This window comes from Chamaea fasciata, unplaced genomic scaffold (assembly GCF_029207755.1).
Source record: "Chamaea fasciata isolate MVZ Bird 193981 ecotype frontalis unplaced genomic scaffold, bChaFas1.0.hap1 SCAF_8, whole genome shotgun sequence".
Classification (NCBI taxonomy): Eukaryota; Metazoa; Chordata; class Aves; order Passeriformes; family Sylviidae; genus Chamaea; species Chamaea fasciata.
The window spans coordinates 35,627,214-35,641,328 of record NW_027094093.1 but is presented as its reverse complement, the minus strand read 5'-3'; the positions used below and the strand labels follow the sequence as shown (position 1 = coordinate 35,641,328).

The window sequence follows — 14,115 nt, the reverse complement described above, 5'->3', positions numbered from 1 at the left end:
ATGGCCAAAGTCTTTCTGCTTGGGTGCCTCAAGTGTAGTTTCAATGGGAACTGTATATACACGGTCCCTTTTCCTCAAAAAAAAGGGGAAAAAAAAAAAGTTCAAGCCCAAATTGCCTGCTTACAAATGAGCACTTCTACACTTGGAAAATAAATGCCTTCACTTCCTTGCCTCAATTTTTCTATCCATAAATTGGGGATAAAACATCCTGTTTGTCTGCGTTCCAGCACATGCCAGGGGCAAATTATTCAGCTGGACTGAAGGCCTCCTCATCTGTCACGCTGTCTGAAAGACACAACCTTATAAAATTATTTATAACATGCATGATAAATATTAAAAGATTTTCAGGTCTTACCACTTCTGTCTAGGTAAAGCCCATGAAGAACTGTCTCCTTCATGACGTTTTCACATTTCCACAGCTTTGCAGTGTCACGAATTCAGAGGTGCAGGACAGTGGAAAGCTACTGGAAGACAACTTTACCAGGATTTTTTAACTCAAAACTTGTGAAACAAAACACTGCATTAGCCAACGGGTATTTCTCATGCAAATCAGCCTTCTCGTCACTCTTTTGTAACCACTGACTAGCCAGAGAAGGAAAAAAAACCCACCATAATTCCTCAAGTTACCGGTGTTGATGCTTCTCACAGCTGTACAGTTTGGAAATTCTGCTTCGTCACCCCATTGGGTGTTACTCATTTTGACTTCCTACTTAAAAAAAAAAAAAAAAAAAAAAATCTGTCTACATACCATAGATAACAGCACGCTAAAGTGAGTCAGTGTGATGAAACAGTTCTCCTCTAAAATAGTTTTGCTGGTAAGGTTTGTTACTCAAGGTGGGCAAAAAGAGAGTTGATACACCTGCCTGTAGCAATCACACCTCCAAAGGAGGCCACCAGGTTGATCAGGGAGATGGAGCACCTCTCCAGTGGGATATGGCTGAGGGGACTGGGATTGTTCAGCCTGGAAAAGAGAAGGCTTCGGGGTGGTTTCATAGAGACCTTCTAGTCTCTGAAGGGAACTTAGAGGAAAAATGGGACAAGACAACTTACAGGACCATGTTTTGACAGGATAAGGGGGAACAGGTTCGAACTCAAACAGTTTTAGATTAGATATCAGGAAAAATTATTTACCTGGATATTTTTACCAGGATAAAAATTCTTTTTCTCTTAGATTAGATATCAGGAAGGTGGTGAGGCACTGGAACAAGTTGCCCAGGAAGTTGTGTCTTGTGTTGCCCATCTGCAGAAGTGTTCAGGGCTGGGCTGATGGTGCTTGGAGAACCCTGGTCTAGTAGAAGGTGTTCCTGACCATGGCGGGAGGTTGGAACAAGGAAGTCTTTAAGGTCCCTTCCAATCCAAACCATTTTACGAATCTATGATACTTCTATGCTAACACCTGCTCAGCCTCTCCCAGGAGCTGCACCACCTGAGAAAGCTTGAGCTACGGAAAGAACACACACCTCCTACTCATATCTAACTGGCAACAGCCCTGATTGTCACTCTTTTCCGCCGCTTCTCCCAGAAAACCATCATCTAATTGTTTTTTATTTAGCCCACCTGGTGCATAACTCCTTGCTATTTATTCCTCCCACCCCTCCCTGCTCCCAAAACTCCTGCGAAGGGGCTCGCCGCTTTTCTCGCAGGTTTTGTTCCCCCGTTCCATCGCTCCGGGCTCCCTCTGCCCGCGCCCGGCTCCGGCGTCTCCCGGGGCCCGTGCCGCTGTCCCCGCGGGCAGGGAGGGTCCCCGGGCGGCGGGGCGGAAGGGGGGGCCGGCGCTGAGCTGAGGGAGGGGCCGGGACGCCGGCGCGTCGGTGCCGACGGTCTCCAGGAGGGAGTGAGGAGGAGGAGGAGGAACAGGAGGAGGAGGAGGAGGTGAGCGCCCTCGGGGTGGGGTGAGAGCGGGGCCGCCCGCGCCCGCCGGGAGGGAGGGAAGGGGTCAGCGGGGCGGGCGCTCGGCGGCAGGACCGGCGGCCGACAGGGCTGTGCGGGGGGAGCGCAGAGGAACGGAGGGCAGCGGGGCAGGCGGCTCCGCCCGCCGCGGCTCCCGGCACCTGCGGCCGCGCCGAGCGCGGGCCCGGGGCGGAGAGCGCGGCCCCGCCGTGCCCCGGAGCGCCGCGGGCGGGCTGGGGCCGCTCCCCGGGAGCCGCGGGGCCGCCTCCCGCCGCTCTGACATGGCTGCCGGCGGGGCCCGGAGCGCGGGCTGCGGCTGCCCCGCGCCCTTCCCGGGGCCCTGCGGCGGGCGGGCAGCGCGGCCTGGCCGGGCCCGGGCCCGCCGGAGCCCCGAGCCGCCGCCGCCGCCGCCGCCGGGGCCCGGGCGGTCTGGGTGCCCCCGGGGAGGCCGTGGCCTCCGCACGCTCCTCTCGTGCCCTGCTGAGCTGTCGTGCGAGGTGTGCAGGGGCAGCGGGTGCGTTTTTTTGAGCGGCGAAATCTGAACGCAGTTTGATTCCAAATACCGAAATTAAAATGTTTATGCATACGAGCAGTTCTGCTGGTGAAGCTGGCTGGAAAAATTACACCCTTAGCTTTGGCGTTCCGTCAAGCTTTGTAGGGGAAGGAGAACAAAAACTTTAAAAATGCTATTTGTGCTAAATGCGTGGATTTCAGGAAATCGGTTTTATTATTATAAGCTAAGTGTGCCCTGGAACAGAACACTTTGCAGTGGAGGAGCTGCTTAAATATACTTTGTAAACACATCCCAACTTTAGGAAAGTGTGTCTGGGATGAATGGGACTTGGCAGGTCTGCACAAATCTTTTAACACATGACTGCAGTGACTGGAGTAGCAGACTAGAGGAGAAAAACCTTTTAAGGTGTAAAAGCATGCACTCTGTTTTTTTTTTTTTTTAAAGAAGTGTAGGAAAGAGTTTGAAGCTTAATTTATGGTTCAGAGTTGAGCCCAATAGTCAGGTAAAGTCAAATAGCAGATTTTAGTGTGGGTTGTAACAATGGCTTGGCATAATTCAATCGAGCTATTTTATTGGACTCTATTAACCTGGTTAACCTTAAATCTTAACCATGACAGGGTTTTCATGTAAAGAGCCTCTATACAAAGTACAATATTGAATTTTAATTGAGGCTTTTAAGTCCTCGTGTAGAGTGTATTCTTCCCTCTTCCTTTTTCCCCTTTCTTGGAAGTCCAGGTGTACTGAAGTCAGTTTAAATACTGTTAAGTCCAGGTTGCACAGATCAGTTAAGGGGAGATAGGATTTTAAATCAGTCCTGTTTTTTCGGGTTTGTATATGTACAAAAAAGTGAAGGGTTTTCTCAATATAGTGTAAACGCCTTGGTGTTTACAACTGTAGCAATATACAAGTGTGTTTTGAAACTGACTTGTTTACAAACTTTCTGGTCAATTTCCACCTTTAATGAATGGAACCTAGGAAGAAAACTCAGCTCAGGGTGTTGGTGCTTTACAAACAGAGCACCAAATTCCTCCCTCAGCTGACAAGATACAGTGTTTGATTTCTGGTACACCTGAATTTGAGTCTCCTGGGATGTGCCATGAGTTAAACACCTGTTAAATAACCCTTGTGGATCCCTTGCCTGCATTAGGATCAGTACCGAGTGCAGCAGGTGCTGTTGCAAAAGTGGTGCCCATAGCTTGCAAAGTGCCTGTGTTACAGCTGAAACCTGTCGCTTCTGCTGCTAAGTCACTCAGGCTCCAGTGTAAAAATTATACAACTTCCTTAACGTTGTTTTAAAACCAGAGATATAGACATATTTTAAAGACCTAAGCTGGCTGGGGGCCCGTTTTAGAGTGGCCGGTAAAAGCAATAAACTATCCTCAAACATTTCTGCTCAATAAAATTTGAGAATATGAAAACAAAAAGTTCCTGGTTTAGCTTTTTATAAATGTTTTCTTCACTCTGTGACTGCAGAGTGCTTTGAGCCCATAGCTCAGGGCCACATGGCTTGAGCATTGTAGGCCACGGTTCCAATTTACAGCACTGAGTTTGTTACTTTCCATTTTGGTCAGAGCAGCGAAGGTCTGTGGTCTCTGACCAATGTCCTGCACTGGTGAAAGTGTCTAAATAGATGATTTTATCATCAAACCAGCACATTCTTAGGGTACTTTCCTTCACTCAGGGCTCCTGGAATCAGCTCCTTGTGCAAAGCCTGAGTGACTGTTGGAAGCTGTGATAACACCGAACACTTCCTGACGCAGAGAAGGCCAGTAGTTCTTGCACCATTTGGTGTATACAAGTTCCTTACTGTCTGTAAGCTGGACTATAACTCATAGAAAAGAAATGAAATACCTGTACCTCTCGTTGTTTGGCTTCACAAGATCAGAATATGTTTATCCAAAGCAATCCCATATAGTCCAGCTTGGGAGAGCCATGGGGGTAAGGCTTTTTTCCTGCAGCTGTTGGGCAAATATTTAATGTGGAATACTGTCTTGGATTAGCTGTTCCAATTGCAGTGAGGAAATCTTGTCTGTGGACTTGAGATATTACCTGGTTAAATAAAAGTGGTAGATGCTGTTTCTATGAAAAATTGGGTTCACAAATGTAACATGCACAATCCTGTGTGGACAGCATTGTGTTCTGCTGTAGGGAAATACACGGAAAGTTTTTAGTGGTATGAGGGTTATTCTTGGTTTATAGTACTGGTGAGTGTTCAAGGCTGGATAGGGCCTGGAGCAACCTGCTCTAGCAGAAGATGTCCCTGCTTATGGCAGGGAGTTGGAATAAAATGATCTTTAAGTTTTCTTCCAACCTGAACTGTTTAATGATTCTATTTTGTGATACTGGTGTTTATGACAACATCTTAATGCTGACTGTTTCACTGCTCGAGACATGAGCTCTTGTGTAGTGGGAGTGGTAACGAAACCAAAGCAAATGGTTTGCTGACTTGAACAGAGCGAGTTCCTCATTGTTTGGAATCAGTTGTGTAACATACTATTATTTTTAATTAAAATAAAATTGCAAAAGTGAAGAGCAAACTCTAAATATAAACTCAAAGCTGTTAGGAACTCACACAGCGGACGTTTCAGAAAAAAGCTGGCTACCATGTTTGTAGGTTTGGTTTGGTTTTTTTTTTTTTTTTTTTTCCATTTATATGTGAGAAGTGTTCTCTACCAAGTTTGTAAAGCAGGAAAATCACTTTAATCTTTGGTGGCAGATTTGTTAACAAGGGGCTGTGGAGGGCCAGCCTTGGGCTGCCCCCAGCCATCCGTAGGCAGAGCAGTTATCAGTGGGGAAGCAGGGCCTGAGTGCTGCAAGGACACTGAACCTGGTGTGAATTTCACTTCTCCATGGATTCATATCAAAGGATGTCTTCAACATGCACCTTAGCTGGCCATATTGCTGCATGTCAGATGTGAAAGTAAAAATAAACGTGTGAAGCACCAGGCAGAGTAGGAGATGTAAATCTGAAAACCATGTCTCCAGTCTATTATCCTAAATGCTGGACCCCATCTATAGGAATTCATGGGAGCATATATATGTGTTTTATTTTTTCATAGGCAGTATTTCCTGTAGGCCAGAAATCAAAGATCTTTTCAAGTTATAAATGACAATAAGTAGGGAAGCCAGTATTTCAGATTACTGGTATTTTGGGTATGAGTAGCTCTTTGATGTCCAAATGAGAACTGGAGGAATGTCTAAAATTAACAGTGAAGTATGTTATACTAATGATGAAATGCAGAAGTTGGAGGAAAACAGGCAAGGCCAGGCACTTAGGGTGGTTTGTATTTTTTCCCCTGAATAATTATTTTTTTAGGGTCAAAACAAAGAACACAAGCAGTTGTGATACATAAATCCCGAAGTAAGTAGATCTTGGATAAGCAACTTTGATTTAAATATTTGTGTGTGTGTAGGTTTTCATGTAATCAAACATGCAAAATTTATTACATGTGTAATTTGCTGAGTTGTAGAGAAAAAAATGTTACGGTGACCCAAAAAAGGGGAATTTAATTAGTTTTGCATCTGAAAACAGCTGTATGTATTGTGGCTCTACAACAGTGTGACCAGTGTGGCTTCACATGCTATTTTCCAGTTTAGTTCCAAGATTATTTTTGGGCAGTCAGTGCCTGTTTGTGCAGCAGGTCGTCTGTGTTACTGATGCTCAGTGGTACAAGTTTGAAATTGCCCTAGATACCATGGGAATGTTTTCTTCTTGGAGATGCAACAGTGGTTCTTAAGAAGGTCGCTTTGGCCGTGCTTCTGGCAACAGAAAATGTGTGCTGGTCATGGTCTTGATGGATAAAACACCCTCCAGAGTGCAAGATTTCTTTCACAGTCGTTTTTAGAAGCTGTCATTGAGATGGAAGCATACCCTTTGAGTTCACACCTAAGTAATTGGATGCAGATTTAATATGATGCAGTGCTTTATTCCTTCTTGGGATGGAGTCCACGTCCCATGTTGGGCATGACTCACCCCGGCAGGATTCAGCGGTCAAGCATGTTGCAGTGGAGGCTGAAGACCTCACTGTTGCCATGCCTTATTTTCCCCAAGAACTGAGAATCTTGGTTAATCCTCCTAAAGCTTAATAAAATACACATATTAGAAACAGACCTGTTGTAAAGCCATTGTGTGGAAAAACTTCCAGACTATCACAAACCTTTGTGTGTACGTGCGAAAGGAAATGGTTGGGAATGCTTAAAACTCAGAAGGGATGATTAGCCAGGGCAGTGGTGGTGTGGCTTAGCTCCCATTTCTAGACCACCTCAGAAAAAATACCACACTTTCTCCTGTTCTTTCCAATCAGTTTTGGGGGAGGAAAAACAGCTAACCTCACAGTTGTGTGTTGATAACCTTATTGTAGAGTATGTGATTATATAAATCTAGATTCTGTTTTTATTTACCAGGTGACACCTTTGTAAATAAAATAGAAATAAAGTCCCTGCTGCATTACGAAAATAAAGTGTTTTTATACATATCTTTCCTAATATATGTGATTAAACAAGTGATTTCTCAGGAGTACCATACTTTCCATCATTTTAAACCAAAAATCTTAATTTAAGTACAACTCCTCATTTCATCTGAATTGTATTTCCGGTGTGCCTTTCTGCTTTAATATTTACATACAAATATGCCCAAAACCAAAAATTCAACAAGTAGTTGAACATATTGCATCTTTTATATTCGGGTTCCTTTCAAGGTTTACGTGAGGAATGTGTGGTGAGATGACTTTGCTAAGTAAGAAATCCATCAAAATCCTGTGAAATTCTGTGTTTTATGGTTTCCTGGTTGAAAGTTTTCCCTGGCTGACTGCAGTTTAATACAGCAAATTTCTGAGTACAACTTTGTGTTTGGTCTGAGTTAAAGTTCTCCAAATAAACAATAACATCAGCTTGTTGACTTTACAGAATAATTTCTTGTCCCGATCTTGCTTTAAGAGAACTTTAATGAGAAATATGCTCTTGTTGTTGTTAAGTCAGTTTTCTTCTTGTTGTGATTTAAATGTAAAGGCAAGATTTATGGAAATGACTGCGGGGTGGTGTTGGCCTAATTAGTCATTATTTCTGGCAAGGCATAAAAAATTGGTTGTTCTTGTGCCTAAAACTAATAGTGTATTTTGTATTTAATCTGTAGGTCTTTTGCAAAACAAATGGTTGTGCTAAAAACTGCAAAATACACACATTTAAAGTTCGTATGCTATTATTTTGCATGCTGTTTTAGCATCTGATTGAAATTTTTCATTGATAGTTAAATTTACTATTATGTATATTTGAAATGTATATATCCCTTAAAAACCAGGAATAATAGTAGCTGAGCTGGAATTTGCAGTAGAAATTTTAGAACTGAGTATGGCTTTTCTACCAGTGTCTATTCAGGGATTAAACACAAAGCACTGCAGTGCTTTATAAGGGTACTAATACCTATTACAAGTTGGTGTTTTTTTTTTTTTTTTTTTGCAAAGAGTTCTAGGATTATCCGTGTGATATGTTCGCCATTGGGCTGAGGGGTGTCTTTTAGTGCTTTCTTTTCGTGGGCCTTGTTGAGATGAATTCCCAGTAATTGGTATTTCACCCAGAAGCGACCCAGGTGACTTAGGAATTCCAGCACCTTCAGCATGTGGAAAGCCTGTTCTAATCAGACTTGAGAGGGGGGCATTAACCCAGTAATGACTGAAACCTGCCTTCTAAAGGAAAATATCCAGCAGGGCGTGTGACAGGAATGCTCCTCTGTGCCTTTGCCCTCTCCTTGTCCAGCCACAGCTCTTGGACATCCTTAGTGGCCAGGGGATGTTACTGGAGCACAGAGCCGCTCTGCATGCTCTGCTCCCTGAATCCATTTCCTGATTAAACTTCTAAAAGTCACAGCCCCCAACACTCAACTGCAGTTTCATGGTAGCTCTGACATTATTTTACTATTCACGCTGTGAATTTCATTCTATAGTAAAATGATTATTATATTGGCCTTTTAAGTTGGTTGTCAGTGGAGAATAGGGAAGCTACACTTAGAGCATCTGTATGCAATCTTGGCGACAAGTAGGACCCTCTGGAAAGCTGTTACTGTTGGGGCAGAACTAATCATTCCATGTGAAATTATATAAGGAGAATTAGCTCTGACTCTACCTCATTTCCTTTCATACCGCTGTGAAAATAAGCTTAGAAACGTCAAACCTTCCCTCCATATTTCTCTAAGTACTTTGTTAAATACTTCTTTTTATTAAGGCTTATTTACTGGAGGTGCTAGAAATGAAAATGTAACTGTTTGTATTTCTAGGTACTACTGGGATGTGCATCCTTGCCCAGTTTGGCAGTTGTGATTTCCTTCCCAGGACTGGATTCCTGGGATCAGTTGCTGTTGCCTTCTCTGTACTTTGACTTTATTTCCCTGGCGAATCATTCCGAGTACTCTACATTTAAGGTGGTGTGCTTCATGTGAGAGAAAATTGTCAATCACAGCCTGCCTGGGCTATTTAGAAAAGAGAGATATCAAAAGCCTGCGTGGAGCTCTAAGGAGCAGTCAGGTCACCTGCTGAGTCTCCTGGCAGGAGCCTAAACTCGTGCAGCCTTTAAGTTTAGGAAGGAAAACGGGATCTCTGGAGGTCACTGCTCTGTGCTGAGGCCTGTGCTGGATGTGTGAGCCTGCAGTGTGCAGTGTCAAGCCAGAGAGAGATGTACGGGCCATTCCTGACATGTTCTTCTTACCAGGTTTTAAAAACAACCAGGGGAGATTTGTGTAACCCCTCCAGAACCTAATCCCTTGTTTAACTATCCCTAGCGGTAGCATATTTCCTCTAATACTATTCTAATTTTTTTCCCTAACCTGTTAATTTTCTTGTTTTTTAATTTTTTTTCTCGCAATGGATATTGCAGTAGTGGGGCATTCTTGTAACTGCTGTTACCCTATTTTGAAACTTGTCTCATCTTTCTTTACTTTTTTTTTTGTACTCATTGTTTAACTCTCCTAGATTGCTTAGGTTTTCTTTTGAGCTTGTTTTCTACATCTGTATTGAAATCTGACTGTAATGTACAACCTTAGGATCAGTGATGAACAGAAGAAATCTTACCATCTTTTTCATATGATGCTCCTATCATTATTATAAATTGGAAATATTTTTCAGTTTTGGTGTTCAGTATTAAACCCCCAGTTTCAGTTTTGCTGATAATCCCTTAGTCCCACTTTTCTCAATTTGTTTCCCAGAATGCTTGCAGCGTTTCCCAGGTAGCTACCAAATTTTGCAACTATTTTGCTCATCATCCAAGTAATAAATGAAAATATTAAATAATCCTGCATTGAAAATACCAAGAGGAAGCTTTATATTCAGAGTCGTGCAACCTGTACCTTGTTGCGGACACAACCTTTGGAGCTGGAGTCAAGGAATAGTTGGGTTGTGCTCTGATTCCCTCATTGCCTTTGGAGCCATTGCTGGTCTTGGTTCTTTCTGTCTGTGTCTGTCTTGCATTGAGAAGCCTGAAAAGGGAAAAATCAAATCTGACGTCTTGTAGCTATAGGTGTTTAGGGAGGGAATTTTTAGTGAGTTGAAAAAAGCTTAGAGAATGCTTACATGGATCTGCACCCATGGGTGACTCAGTTTCTCTGAGTCGTGTGTAAAAATCATCTTTAATTATACGTCTGTGACTGACCCACAAATGGTCATTCTTCATGGCTGCTAGATCAGCGCTTTCAAAAAAAATCAACCAACTTTGATCAATCAGATCTAAAGATTGGAAATGTTATTTTGTGAAACATGTGGACAAGGGAGAAGAGGAAGAAACGCTCTCTGCTTCAAAACCTTTTCTTTCTTGCCACTTGCTTGGAATATAATCTGCAGATGTTTTACTTTTATGTTGGTGCTTTACTTCACCTCATGTGATCAGAAGCACTTTTTTATCCTCTGCACTGGTATTTCCAAAACCAAAGCAACTAAGAGATTCTGCCAGAGTTGGGAAGACACGAGGACTGTGGCTTACAGTTAAGGTAGATGTGATTGCAACATCTGTGCCTAGGAAAGCTGCAGTCTGATCTGCCTTCTGTCTTCAGGATTTCTGGGATTCCAAAAGCAGAAGTGGTGCAGATAAGACATGTCCTCTGAGGTTTTGAAAGGCTTCTGCTCAGATTGTAAAGCTCTTCCTTATTAGGCCCACAGGAAACACATCTCTAGCGCAGCCAAATTGGTATCATTGTTAAATACTTCTCCTCAGGCTCTCCAGTGGTAACTCTGCTCCATGGTGGGGTTATTTGGGATGAGGAGCCTCTGTGGCCGCCTCTGTGTATTGACTAGCTGAGTATATTACTGGCATTGTAACTGTGTGTGGTAGTTTCTGACTTGGAAGCTGTGATGCGATCCAAACAACAGTTCATAGAGGGTTTGCTACCTTTTTCCTTAAATTGGGCTCTGTAGGCCTAAAATTTGGGACTTGTAACTTGAAATCTCCGTTAGAACACAGTCTAGTAACTGGGAAGAAAAATCCCAAAGCCTTGGCATCAGACAAATGAAAATTCATTTTCTTTAATGACTCTCCGCTTTGCCAACTGTGTTCTTGGAAAATGGGTTTTTGCACTTGGTTTGTTTTCAGTGCAACAACTGTGTTGGTTTCTGGGTGGCATGAAATTGTGCATATTCCTCTCTGGGTTAAGAAGGAAGCCCTGCCCTTTCCCTCGTCCCTGAGCAGCAGTCATGGAGCTGCTTCCTGACCTTGGGACTGTTCTTGCATTGGGGCTCCCCACTTGCTGTGCTTCTGCTCTGCTGTTGTGTCCTGCTCTGAAGGCTGTGCCAGGTGAGATGTGCTTGCTGTTCTTTCTCCTTTCAGGTGAACTCCTCTGGGCTGATGTGCGGCTGGTGGGAAGAGAGGAGTTGGTGGCCTTTCTCTCTTCCATCTGTACCTTTGGAAGGACTTCCCTGAATGCAGTGCAGAACAGGCAAGGCAGGTATGATCTGTGGGAGTTCAACAGCAAACACTTCAGAAAAGCAAAGGCTTGCTGCTCTAAGTTCACAAATCTGTCCTGCAGGAGAAACAGTAAGATACTAAAAAAATAACTAGACAAAACATTAAGACAATGTCCCCATGACCAAAGCAGGTGGTTGACAAAATTTCTTTCATGCATAGTTTTTATGTTGTTGTCATCATAGCAATATGTGACAAACAAATATGCTTTTCTCTCAGTGATGTTTAAAATTTGATTAACTGAATAGTGATAATGTTCACTGCTTGAAAATATTTGGAAAGTTTTGTACTTCACTGGATTGTACATAGAGTAATTTAGGGAGTTGAACAGTGTATTTCACTGCAGACAATCCTAAAATAAGTTCTTAATAGTCTGGATGTATTAATATTCATTTTTAGAGTTTACATTGTTAAATGTTAGTTATTAAATTCTGTTCAAGATGTAAACTCTGTTCTCTTTGGTAGCATTAATTATGCAAGTTTGAAATTCTCCGTTTCATTTTAAGGTAGGGCTTTTTATTTGTATGCAGCTGTTGAAATAAATTACCAGTACAAGAAAACATTCTCCTAATAAACGAGGGATGCCTGGAGTTGGCTGTGCTAACTGAGACAATTTAATTCATCCATCATCAGGGATGATGTTTCTTAGCAACACAAAGTATTTTCACCCGGGGCGCTTTCACAAACTTTCACATTTTTCTTCAAATACAGCCTTGGTAGTGTTTTATGTGACCTGAAGTTCGTCCATCTGTCCTAAAGCTCCCAATACTTTGCCATTCTCTCCAGTGATCAAATGATCTGATATATGGGTTTGTTTTGGGTTTTTTTGGTGTGTTTTTTTTTTTTTCAGCTTGATAATACACAAGTTGACTGGAGAATCATTTCGCATGTCAGATTTTCCAAAGGGTTCTGGGAAATTATTTGTTGCTCTATATAGCAAAGCTAAAAGTTATTGAAAATGTGTTACAGTTTCATAATAAAACAGATCTGAAAATTATTGGCTGGAGAGCCAACTAAATGCTTTCTGATAGCCATAGCCTCAAGGGGGATACTTGGATCATTTGTAATAAAGGGATATCTTTGATATCTTTTGGGGAATTGACTAGTATTCTGTTTAGATCATTATTTATGAAAAAAATTGGCTTGGTACGCAGTGTTACATTATCAAGTTGTTTGGGTGTAAGAATTGCCTTAATGTATCGCCAGAATTTTCCATGTTTATTCTTTTCATGTGCTGCATGAAATCAGAGAAGCTGTTGATCCATTAAGACTACCTTTACTTCTTGCTTTCCATTTTTTCAACATGTGTGGGGATGATTTGATCAGTGTAATTACCACCTGGGGAGACTTGGCTTGCTTAAGAAACCCCTTCAGGTATGTAACAGGTGTTGTTCAGTATGGAGAGCACACATCTTCCAAGTGCAATGTGTTATTTTGCTTTGAGAAAAGATATATCTTGATTTTTTGGTAAACTGCTCAGAAAGCTTCTGTTATCTGAAGAAGTGACTAAGCCTTTGCTTCTGGCTTGCTTTGAGAGGAAAAGTTTTAGTGGTTCTTCTTTGTCAACAGTGCATAGAGACAAGTGTTTTGAAAATGTTGTGATGAGGTAGTTATTACTCAGCTTATTTCACAAAGAAGGTGTACAGAAACCCTTTTAAATTGTGGAAAAGTGGAAAAAGAAGTTACAAAGACATTGGTTTATTTCTTCCTCACAGGTAGAAAAATGCTGTGTTGTAGCTCACGTCAGCTTTATTTTGCTGCGTTTTTGCGTAAGCACATGAGATCTTTTACACATATTCAAAAAAATTAATGGGACGCTTAATTATATGTCCAAGCTGGGACACCTTGTTTGAGGTGATCCTATTGAAGTGTATGTGTTTCATGCCCTGGTGTTACTGTCTAGCATCTTGCAAGATCTCCAGGTGTCCCCTGAAGTCCTTTGAAGAATCACCTAAGTTGGAAGCTTTTTCTGTTACCCTACGGAAAATGACATCTGATTAAAAAGGGGGAGGAAAAATCTTTTGCTAGCCAAGCCTTTAAGGTCTCAAGTCTTTGACAACAGCAGCAGTCACTTGTCTCTGATGCTGCCTTACCTGTAAGTTGGAACTGGGGCACCTTGCAGAAAGGTTAGGGTTCTGTTTGCTCCTGCAAGGCTTTGTTGCATGTGGTGACAGACTTACCTACATTCCTACCCCTGCTTTAGCATCCTGGCATCATTTGGAAAGCTCCAGAATCGATTTTAGTCTCTTTACCCTTTCAGGTTCTGTTCAAAAAATTCCTTGTAGCCATGGTGGTTCTTTGAGGCACCTGCAGAGTCTGGTCAGGGATGTTTCCCGCAGGCTGGTGTAGTCATGTTGTAGACCTGTAGTTTCATCTTGTTGCAGTCAGACTGACATGAAGGCTGGTAATTCATCTTTCAGAAAGTTAGGTTTGGAAGACTAGGTATTGAAATTGCTCCATAATTGAGACTTCATTTTTCCAACTGTAAACTGTCTCAATTTACAAAACTAACAGACTGTCGCAGACAGGTAAGCACAACCTGTTTCATATGAAACCAAGTCTCCCAAATACTCTCCAGAAATTAGTTTAAAAACAGTTTTATTTTGAAGAAAGCTTTGTGTGGGGTAGAGAAATAAAAATTTCCATGGGATTCACAAGCAAAATACAGCTCTCTACTGTGAACTACTGGAAACAGTGCTGCTTTTATCAGTTTAGGGTGGAGGAGAAAGGGCTTCCAATAATTAAGTAAGCTCCTTTTCCTTGGGAACACTTTT

At 42.3% G+C, this 14,115-nt stretch overlaps 1 protein-coding gene across 7 annotated transcripts in view; it reads left to right on the top strand.

Moving 5' to 3' along the window:
• Positions 1–1,623: 1,623 nt before the first annotated feature.
• GTDC1 (glycosyltransferase like domain containing 1) overlaps positions 1,624–14,115 on the top strand; it is a 172,228-nt gene continuing 159,736 nt past the window's right edge. For 6 of the 7 annotated variants that reach the window (XR_010722168.1, XM_066190422.1, XM_066190408.1 and 3 more), the window contains exons 1-2: positions 1,624–1,872; positions 11,207–11,324. The gene's annotated coding sequence lies outside the window, so the exon portion shown is untranslated. The remainder of the gene's footprint in view (positions 1,873–11,206; positions 11,325–14,115) is intronic. The other variant, XM_066190410.1, reaches the window with a different exon arrangement.